The 8,873-nt window shown below is 28.8% G+C and overlaps 1 protein-coding gene and 1 long non-coding RNA gene across 6 annotated transcripts in view; both read right to left on the bottom strand.

The window, feature by feature from the left end:
* LOC117172357 overlaps nucleotides 1–2,665 on the bottom strand; it is a 4,787-nt gene extending 2,122 nt beyond the window's left edge. Inside the window, exon 1 of the long non-coding RNA XR_004467014.1 lies at nucleotides 2,548–2,665. This is a non-coding gene — a long non-coding RNA (uncharacterized LOC117172357). The remainder of the gene's footprint in view (nucleotides 1–2,547) is intronic.
* The window catches only part of LOC117172354 (synaptotagmin-10-like), a 476,779-nt gene that overhangs the window by 244,476 nt on the left and 223,430 nt on the right, over nucleotides 1–8,873 (bottom strand). The window lies entirely within an intron of this gene.

Raw genomic sequence — 8,873 nt, 5'->3', positions numbered from 1 at the left:
GGGAGCTCTTCTTAATATTTTGACACCAAAATCATGTCGATACACCTTACCGACTGCGAGTAAAGCCACCCACGCTTTAACTTGACAGACTGTATATTTATAGTTGCGTAATCTCAGCTAGGCGTTTCTCGTGAGCATGGAAAATGACATTATGCCATGTAAGGAAAAATGGTAAAATGAATCGCTCCGATGCTACCAGATCTACTTGCTGTAAAATTACAGAGAATTATCAGTATTGAGATGTGAAGTGAAGAGTTACAGGCAAGAGCCGATCGAGACAGTTTTTCGAAGGGCCCTGCTGAAAGCAGATAGATTGAAAGAGATAGAAGTTGAGGGATAGGAAGAGATATAACTATTCTTTCTCTTTAAGTGAGTCACTTAGAATCCTTAAAAGGCTATATTTTCTATCCATAATTTCAGTAAGTAACAAAAGAACACAGAAAAAATTGCAAAATGAATTAATTTTTAACTAAAATTATAAATCTTCAACTGGAATAGGTGAATTTCAACCCATGAGTTTTCAAAATAAAACAATTAATCTATAACTTAAATGATTGAATTTTCAACAACAAATTTGATCTTTGATAAAAACGATAAATTGTCAACCAAAAATTGAATAAATAGATTCGTAGCTAAAAAATAAATGTTGAAGCCAAGAGATGAATTTTTATTTAAAATCACAGAATATTCTACTGGAATAATAGTTACCTTCTCCGTTAAAAAAATATTTAATCAAAAAAGACATTTTTTTTAACAAAATAGTTCAATTTTCGGCAAAAAATTTCTTTCCATTCAAAGAAAAAACAATTTTTAAATTAAATAGCGATTTCTCGACAAAACAAATTAATTTTTAATTAAAATGATAAATATTAAACAAATAAAAATAATTTCTAACAAAAGTGCTTGATTTTAAACGATGTAATTTCATTTCCAACCTGAAAGATGTTTTTTTTTCACTGAAATGATAAATATTTGGACAGAATACTTGAATTTGTGAACGAAATGAATAATTTTTCAACAAAGAGAGTAACTTTCTAAGAAAAATATGATTTTCTACAAAAATACTACTATTTCTAATGAAATAGTCAGATTTAAAAAAAATAAAGATAAATTATGAATAAAATGAGAAAATTCAACTCTTTATCTAAACTTTTTTCATTTTCAGTACTAAAAAATAATCTAAAAACTAAAGCACTCAAAATGGAACTCTTGAATTTTAAAATTTTAAAATTAAAGATTAAAATATTTTTCATTCAAAAATGTTGTGTTTTATTGCTCAATAATGTATGCGTAAAAAATTATAGGTACTAACACATTTCAATTGAACATTCAGATAAACTGCAAGAATTTTAAAATTTTTAAAATGAATCAGTTAAAAAATTCAGATTTAATTTTAAAACTATAAATCCACGTTATAATTTTGAATATTCTAGAATAAAAAATCAATGAACTTTAAAATTTTCAAAATTGTATTATTTGGAACAACTTTAAGCTATAAACGTTAGAAATTGAAAAATTAAATTCTTTTAAACTAAAAATATCCTTGAAAATTTTGTTTCAAAATATTGACAAATCTAGTAGTTTTTTTTAAATTTATTCAACGTTATACTTATTTTTCAAATTTGTTTAAAACCTATAAATATATATTGAAATTAGCAGAGTTTTTTCTCTAATTTAAAGAAAATCCCGCAAATAGAAAAAAAATTCCTAAAATCTTCCATATTTATTTTATAAAATATTGGAAATATTTTAAAATCTTTTTAAATCATTTTTTAAAATAGCATTCCGAAATGAAAAATTATTTAAAATTTTTCTAGGAATCTTATGAAAATGTTTTTATTCTTTTGAATTTGCACCGAAATTGGTACGAATAGCAGAATCTTGTCGGCACAAACTTCGTTTGCATTATGTAAAATGATTTCAAGTTTTTAATTAACTTTGAATCTCTTCAAAAATTCTTTAATACCTCTTGAAATTAATCAAATTTTTTCTACTCATAATAAGTGTTTAATTTCTTGATTTTGATCCAGTCGTCATAAATAAATATTCAAATATTGCTCAAAATTTAATGATTATTTTTCATTCTTAATCAAAACATTTCAAATTGAACGGATTGAAAATTGAATATTGTAGACTGAAACAATATTTTAAATTTAGTAAAAGCATTAAATTACAAATAAATTATTATGAAGATATGTTTAAGTTAAAATTAGTTTATAAAATTTTAATGGGATGTTTCTATTCTTTTAATGACTAAGACTTTCGAAATGAATAGGTTTAATCTTTAACGGGAAAATCTGTAAATTATTAATTTTAAACGGATTTAGAATCATTTTGACAAATCACTGTCAATTAATTTTTTTCTAGAAAATTTATTTATTTGATTACCATTTTGTATTTCCTTAAGAATTGATCCTTTTTAGTTAAAAATTAATCTTCTTGGTTGAAAATTGGGGTTTTTTTTACATGAAAATTATCTTTTTTTAAAATAAAAAATAGTTATTTATGAGAAAGTGGCCTGTACAATAATACAACAATCAATCTTACTCTAGCCCAGCTGTAATCCAGTGGTCCGGTTGGAGGAGGGACTTCCGGTTGAGAAACAATAGTGCATTTCAGGTCCATAACTGCCGACTTTTTTGACAGCGGTGTTTTTAGCAAAGGGCAGTCTCCACATTGCCCTTCGCGAACGATCCAGCGTGTTTAAATTAAACATCAGACATAACCATACTAGCACAGGTTACATTGATTGCGACTCCTTCCTGAGCTCCATTCGAGGCTTTCAAAATAATGTTGTTCTGCTCGTTTGACGTTCCTTCTGATCGAAAAACGTAAGCAATGCTGCAAATTATAGGCAAAAATTAAAAAGCCATATAACTTAAAAATACCATATAACTCTACTGCGCATCTGCAACTACCATTTAAACCTACTACGGATCTGCAAGTATCATTTAAACCAGTGGTGTCAGAATGCGTATATCTCTAGAATGCGCAGTGCGCTGGGAAAATTTGGAGTCTTACTCAGCGTATAATACATAATTGTTATAAAATAACATCTGAAATAAAAAATTTATTAAAGCTTGCGCCTGCAGCCACAATATAATATGTGATGTGTTGTCTGCTAAAACAAAAAGCAATCTACTCGCCGTATCGCATTTACAATAGTCGAATTATCGTTAAATACTTATAAATAATCAAAAGTAGTCTTGAATATCGGTTATATAAAATAATTTTCTTTTATCAAGCATCATCATTTTATTTTCCTCATTGTAATTCTGCTGAAAAATAATAAGTTGCAAATTTGCGCATTTAAAAGTTCCCGCCAACTTCCCATGGGATACTGAAATGGGTGCCACCCCCAGTGTACTGCGCATGTCAGAGATATCCGTGTTCTGACACCACTGATTTAAATCTACTGTGCATCTATAAGTTCCGTTATTCCCCTAAATAAATTCCAGTTTCAAATTATATTTAGTTAAAATTCAAAAATTCTCTGCATCAACTCAAAATTAAAATTCATTGGAAATAGGTCCTATTCCCATCAAGAATTTGTTTTATTTTGAAAACTTCCAGTACTAGCTCGGAATTTGCTAAAATTTGCCAATTTAAGGTTCCAAGTCAGAATTACAATTATTCTAGATACATGACAGTTCCAAATATAAATTTGTAAAAAATTAAAAATTACATGTTCAAATTAAAAGTGAAATTATTTTTAAAAAACATGTAGATGTTCTACATGTTGTTTTACATTTTTTTGGTTAATTCTACCCAGTTAAAGAAATTTTCTTAAAATCGTCCACATTTATTCTTTACAATTTTGTAAATTTTTAAAAATATTTTAAAATATTTTCTTAAAATAAGTCTATTAAAGTAAAAAATAATTTTCAATTTTTCTGGGAAATGCTTTTATTCATCTGAAGCCTGTCGAAATTCTTAAAAAGCTTATAAATTTTTTGTTCAAAATCTACCAGAACCTATATTTTGTTTTAAATTATAGCTTAAACTTGAAAATTAAATTTGGTTAAATAGAACAATTAAAATAGAAATAAAAACTTAAATTACAATTACACGAATAATTAAGCGTTTTTCTTTCCTTTTTTTAATGAAAAGGCGAGAAATTATATTTGTATTTTTTGTAATATGTGTAGGACCGAATTTTTAAATGATCTAACCAAATTATTTTTATTTTTATTAATTACAATTTGCTAAATTTTTTAATATTCTTTAAAAATTGATTTTTCGAAATAAAAAAATCATTTTTAATTTTTCTAGAAAATCTTTTTTATTCTTCTGAAGCATTTCAAAATTCTTAAAACGCTTCTAGATTTTTTGTACTAATAACCGGACTTTGTCGGTACACGGAGACACTTCGTTTCAGTTATTTAAAATAATTTCACATTTTTAATTATTTTTGGATTTGTTTAAAGCCCCTAAATATTTCTTTCAATTACCCGAATTTTTTTGAGAATAATGTTTTTGTTTAGTTTTGATAATTTAATTTATAAATGCTGCGAAAATGAACACTCAGATATTTCTAAATATTAAGTAATTTTAATTTCATTTTAATTTAAGATTGAAAATAGTTTATAAAGTTGCAATCGGGCGTTTAGATTTGTTAAACTAATAAGACTTTCCAATTGAAGCAGTTTAATTTCTTACGTTAAAATCTGTAAATTCTAAAATTGTGAAATGATTCCGAATCATTTCGACAACAGATGATTTTTTAAACCTAAAAGACGATTTTTCTACAAAGCATTTGAATTTTCAAATCGCAAATATGAATTTTCAGCAGAAAAAGTTAAGATTCGACCAAATAATTGAATTCTGAACATAAAAAGACAAATTTTCCATAAAGGACGCCGCTTTACAATTGAAATTATGATTTTTGAATCAAGAAGATTGACTTTTTTAAACAAAATTGTTAAATTTTATATAAAATAGAAGCATTCTATGTTCATTCACGAAAGCCTAAGTTTATAAAGTGTTCAAATAACTTTTCTAAGTTCAAGATATTTATCTAAGTAATTCAGCAGAATCTGTACAATATGTTCATTATTTTATATACTTTCGTTATTTCCGAGGCCTAAAGTAACGCCTAAAAATGAATTTCAAAATCTTTTTATCTCTGACATAACCTCAAAATAAGCTGAAGCACATAACCCCATAAATTGTGTTTATTTCGATGAAATCAAAAGAAAATGCTAATATAGGGAAGCTATCCAATGATTTTTTAATTGAGGTGATTGCTAACTTACAAGAACAAACGATTTGATAAGTATGTACCCTTGTGTCGTCTAAAACAAGTTGCTTGGCTGTCAATGGGTGTTCATAACATTTTAATCTCGTTCCTGGGACTATGAAAAAAAAATATTTATTGTTTCATCATAGCACAGATTACACTTTTCGAAACTCGTTATTTTGATTAAAATAAAACTATTTCTTTAGATAACTCACCGACTTTCAGAATTGATAGTAACAAGAAAAGCTGCCAATTGAATAAATGTGCAATTTTTTTTAGGTTCCTTCTATTAATTTGACAGGAAAACAAATATGAAGTAAGCCCACACCTCACGCTGTTACAACAAATCTTGAGATTTGAAGATTTTTCTCTTTGGATGAGAATTTAACTTTTCTAGTAAATGTTAATTTTTTCTTAAATTAATGAAGTGAAGATTTACCTATTCTACTTTTTGGTTGAAAATTGATTTTCTTTCTTTGAAAAATCGAACTTTTGGTCAAAAACTAATGTATTTTGTTGTATTTATTCCCAAGTGCGAAGTCACATACGGCCTAACCTTGGCCCATAGTCAACAAAAATATTGCCGAAGCTCGGCTGCCATTATCGCGCCAATGACGGAATGATAACTACGGCCTGCACTTGGCAGCCAAGGTTTGGCTGCCATTGTCGCCCCAACATTGGGCACCAGTATTGGACCAAACCTAGCTGCCATAGTCTAAGGATATGACAAAAAAGATATTAAAAAAATAAATATTAATCGATTGCGAGTACTTCGAAGTACTCGAAGACGAAGTGTCAGAATACTCTCTCTCCTGCGATAAACGAGAGCCACGTGACGCGCTAAACGCATTGAGCCTATTTAAATAAAATATGGTTTGCCGTGGTAAAAGTGACACTTGGCCCAGTAATGTGAAGCCACTGGGCAAGAATTTATCTGATCCTCGTGAAACATGGTTCCCCGTACTAAAAGTGAGACTTAGCGCAATAAAGAGCATTGGCTCAACACTGGGCCGATTAAAATGTCGGTATTGGCCCAATAACTTTAGCCGACCTTTGGCTGCCAAAATTGGATCAACACTGGGCCGTGTATTCAGCTCCGGCAATTCGCACTTGGGTTACTTGGAAATTTATTTCGTTGCTAGAATTTGCTTCTTTTTTTTTAAATTAATCTTTTTGGTTAAACACTCATTTGGTTTGTATTGAAAAATTAACTGTCACGTTAAAACTCCTTTTGTTTGGGTACAAAATTAATTGTTTAACTGAACAATAAATTCTTACATTTTTGGTTGAAAATTCATCTATTTATAATATACATAGTAATACAATTTTCATATAAAAAAGTACCATTTTTTAGTAAAAATTTATTTTTTTTTTATGTTGAAAAGTCAACTATTTAGTTGAAACTCCTTTTTTTTTGGATGAAAATCATTTTTAAAAATGCATTCTTTTGGTTAAAAATTTAACTTTAAGTGGCGTGCGCTCTAGAAGCGGGGCTTACTCTGAAAAGTGAGATTTTTCAGGGTGAGCGGTCGAAGTCGAGCCGATGGATGCGACTTTTAGGTGAGAGAGAAGACTCACGAAATCTTCCCTCTTCACTAACCACTACACGCTCGCGCATATAGCGGCGTTGCGGGCACGTCTCCCAGCGAGGTATACAGGGTGTCCCACCACCTGTGTGACAATGGGCAATGAAGGATAGACAGAAAAAATAAGACAAAAATTCAAATACAAGAATGTTGTCCGGTCATTCTTTTAGAAACTATAGAGCAGCAAAGTTCCGTGTAGGTGTGACGCCGCGCGTAGTGTGAGTGCCGCTTTCGCTGGGACGCCGCCAACCACCCTGACTCTAACCTAACCGGCTGCCTTCCATGTTGGTGCCACTGCGAAAGCGGCACTTCACTACGCGCGGCATCACACCTACACGGAACTTTGTTGCTCTGTAGTTTCTAAACAAATGACCGGACAACATTCTTTTATATAAATTTTTGTCATATTTTTCTGTTGTCTATCCACCATTGCCCATTGTCCCGCAGGTGGTGGGACACCCTGTATATGAGACGCGGAGATGTAGTGATGAGTGGTGGGAGGTGTTTCACGGGAACTCGAGCGAAAGCCCGATATCTCGATTATCTAAGAACTCAATTATTATCAATGCTAGACTATTATGTGTGTGTGCGCGCGCGCTTACTTTTGTACTCATTTTTATCATTTACTCGATTTTCTAATAAAAATTTATTTCTTAACATTTTCTGAACACTTTTATTCTTGTTCGCACATTACGTAATGTTATTTTAAACACTTTTACCTTCCCACACCCTAACTGCAGTTACATAAAATTTTTTTTATTAGTTTAAAAAACTTAATAGATGTTTTGTACATAAAAACAGATTTTTAGGATGAAGTACAGTATAGAAATAAATTAAACAATATTTTGACGTAACACAACAATGCTTTTTTTATATTTTTTTAGTTACACACATTTTCAAATTATTTGCAAGAAAACAGTATCAGCAGTCTTTTTTAGAATTATATAAATTTTATAATTTTCATGAGAAAATTATGAAATTTAAAAGAAATATTTCATATATGTCAAAAAAAGAATGTGGAAGATTTTAAGAATATATATTTCATTTTACAGGATTTTACAAATGATTAGAAACATTCTAGTCTTTTCAAAAGATATATTTGGGCTTTTATAATTTCAGAAGAAATGATAAATATTACAAGCATTTTCGGGAATGCTTCCAAGGTTTAAAATATTTTAAATTTATGCGAAGCCTCTTAGATTACTAAAAATATTTTTAAATGAATCCAATTTTTCTTGAAATTTTGAAAAATCATTTAAATATAAAAAAATTAAACTTAAAATCTTCAAAGATTTCACACGAATTTCAAGAAAGTTTTATAAGATTTTTGAATATTTTAGATTCGTCAAAAAAAATCTAGATTAAAAAAATATATTTTATGGGATTTTACAAAATAATAGGAAAAGTTCGATCCCTTTTAAAACTAAATATCTATAAAATGCCTCTTAAATTCTTAAAAATATTTTTATCTGACTGGAATTTTTCTTGAAATTTAGAAAAGTTTTTAAAAATGAAAAACGCTGCCTCAAAACGCCCCCAATTTTAATTAAGGGCACGTGATACTTTACCATTTAGGTTTTCAGTTTACCACACATTTTGTTCGCAATTTTTAATTCGAAAAAAAACATTAGTGTCCAGACTTGTGCGTTTTTAACGTCTGGCTTTCTTTTTGTTTGAAAACTTTTACATAAATCTGCATTTTTTTAAATCTTAGATAGTTAAAAAATCTTCTTTATTCTTCTTAAATCCATATACAAATGAAAGACCGGGCTGCGGAGTCGTGTATAAATAGAAGTTATTAAAGTAAAAATGATTATCGTTGTATTTTCTTGAATTTACTTTTCAAATATAATAATTACAACAAAATGAGGAGGTCGCGCGCGTAGCGCAGGTAAGAGCTTCTAGTTGTCATATAAAATTAATTTCAAGAAAATATTTAGGATTTCAAAAAATGACCAACATTTTAAACAAAAATTAGAAACTTTTGAGGTATTTTTTTAATTTTGCAGGTTTGATTATGAGTTTTATGAGAAATTAAAATAAATTTA

This window comes from Belonocnema kinseyi, chromosome 5 (genome assembly GCF_010883055.1).
Source record: "Belonocnema kinseyi isolate 2016_QV_RU_SX_M_011 chromosome 5, B_treatae_v1, whole genome shotgun sequence".
In the NCBI taxonomy this organism is placed as follows: Eukaryota; Metazoa; Arthropoda; class Insecta; order Hymenoptera; family Cynipidae; genus Belonocnema; species Belonocnema kinseyi.
Note: the sequence above shows the minus strand (reverse complement) of the source record. Positions and strands in the feature narration are given on the sequence as shown.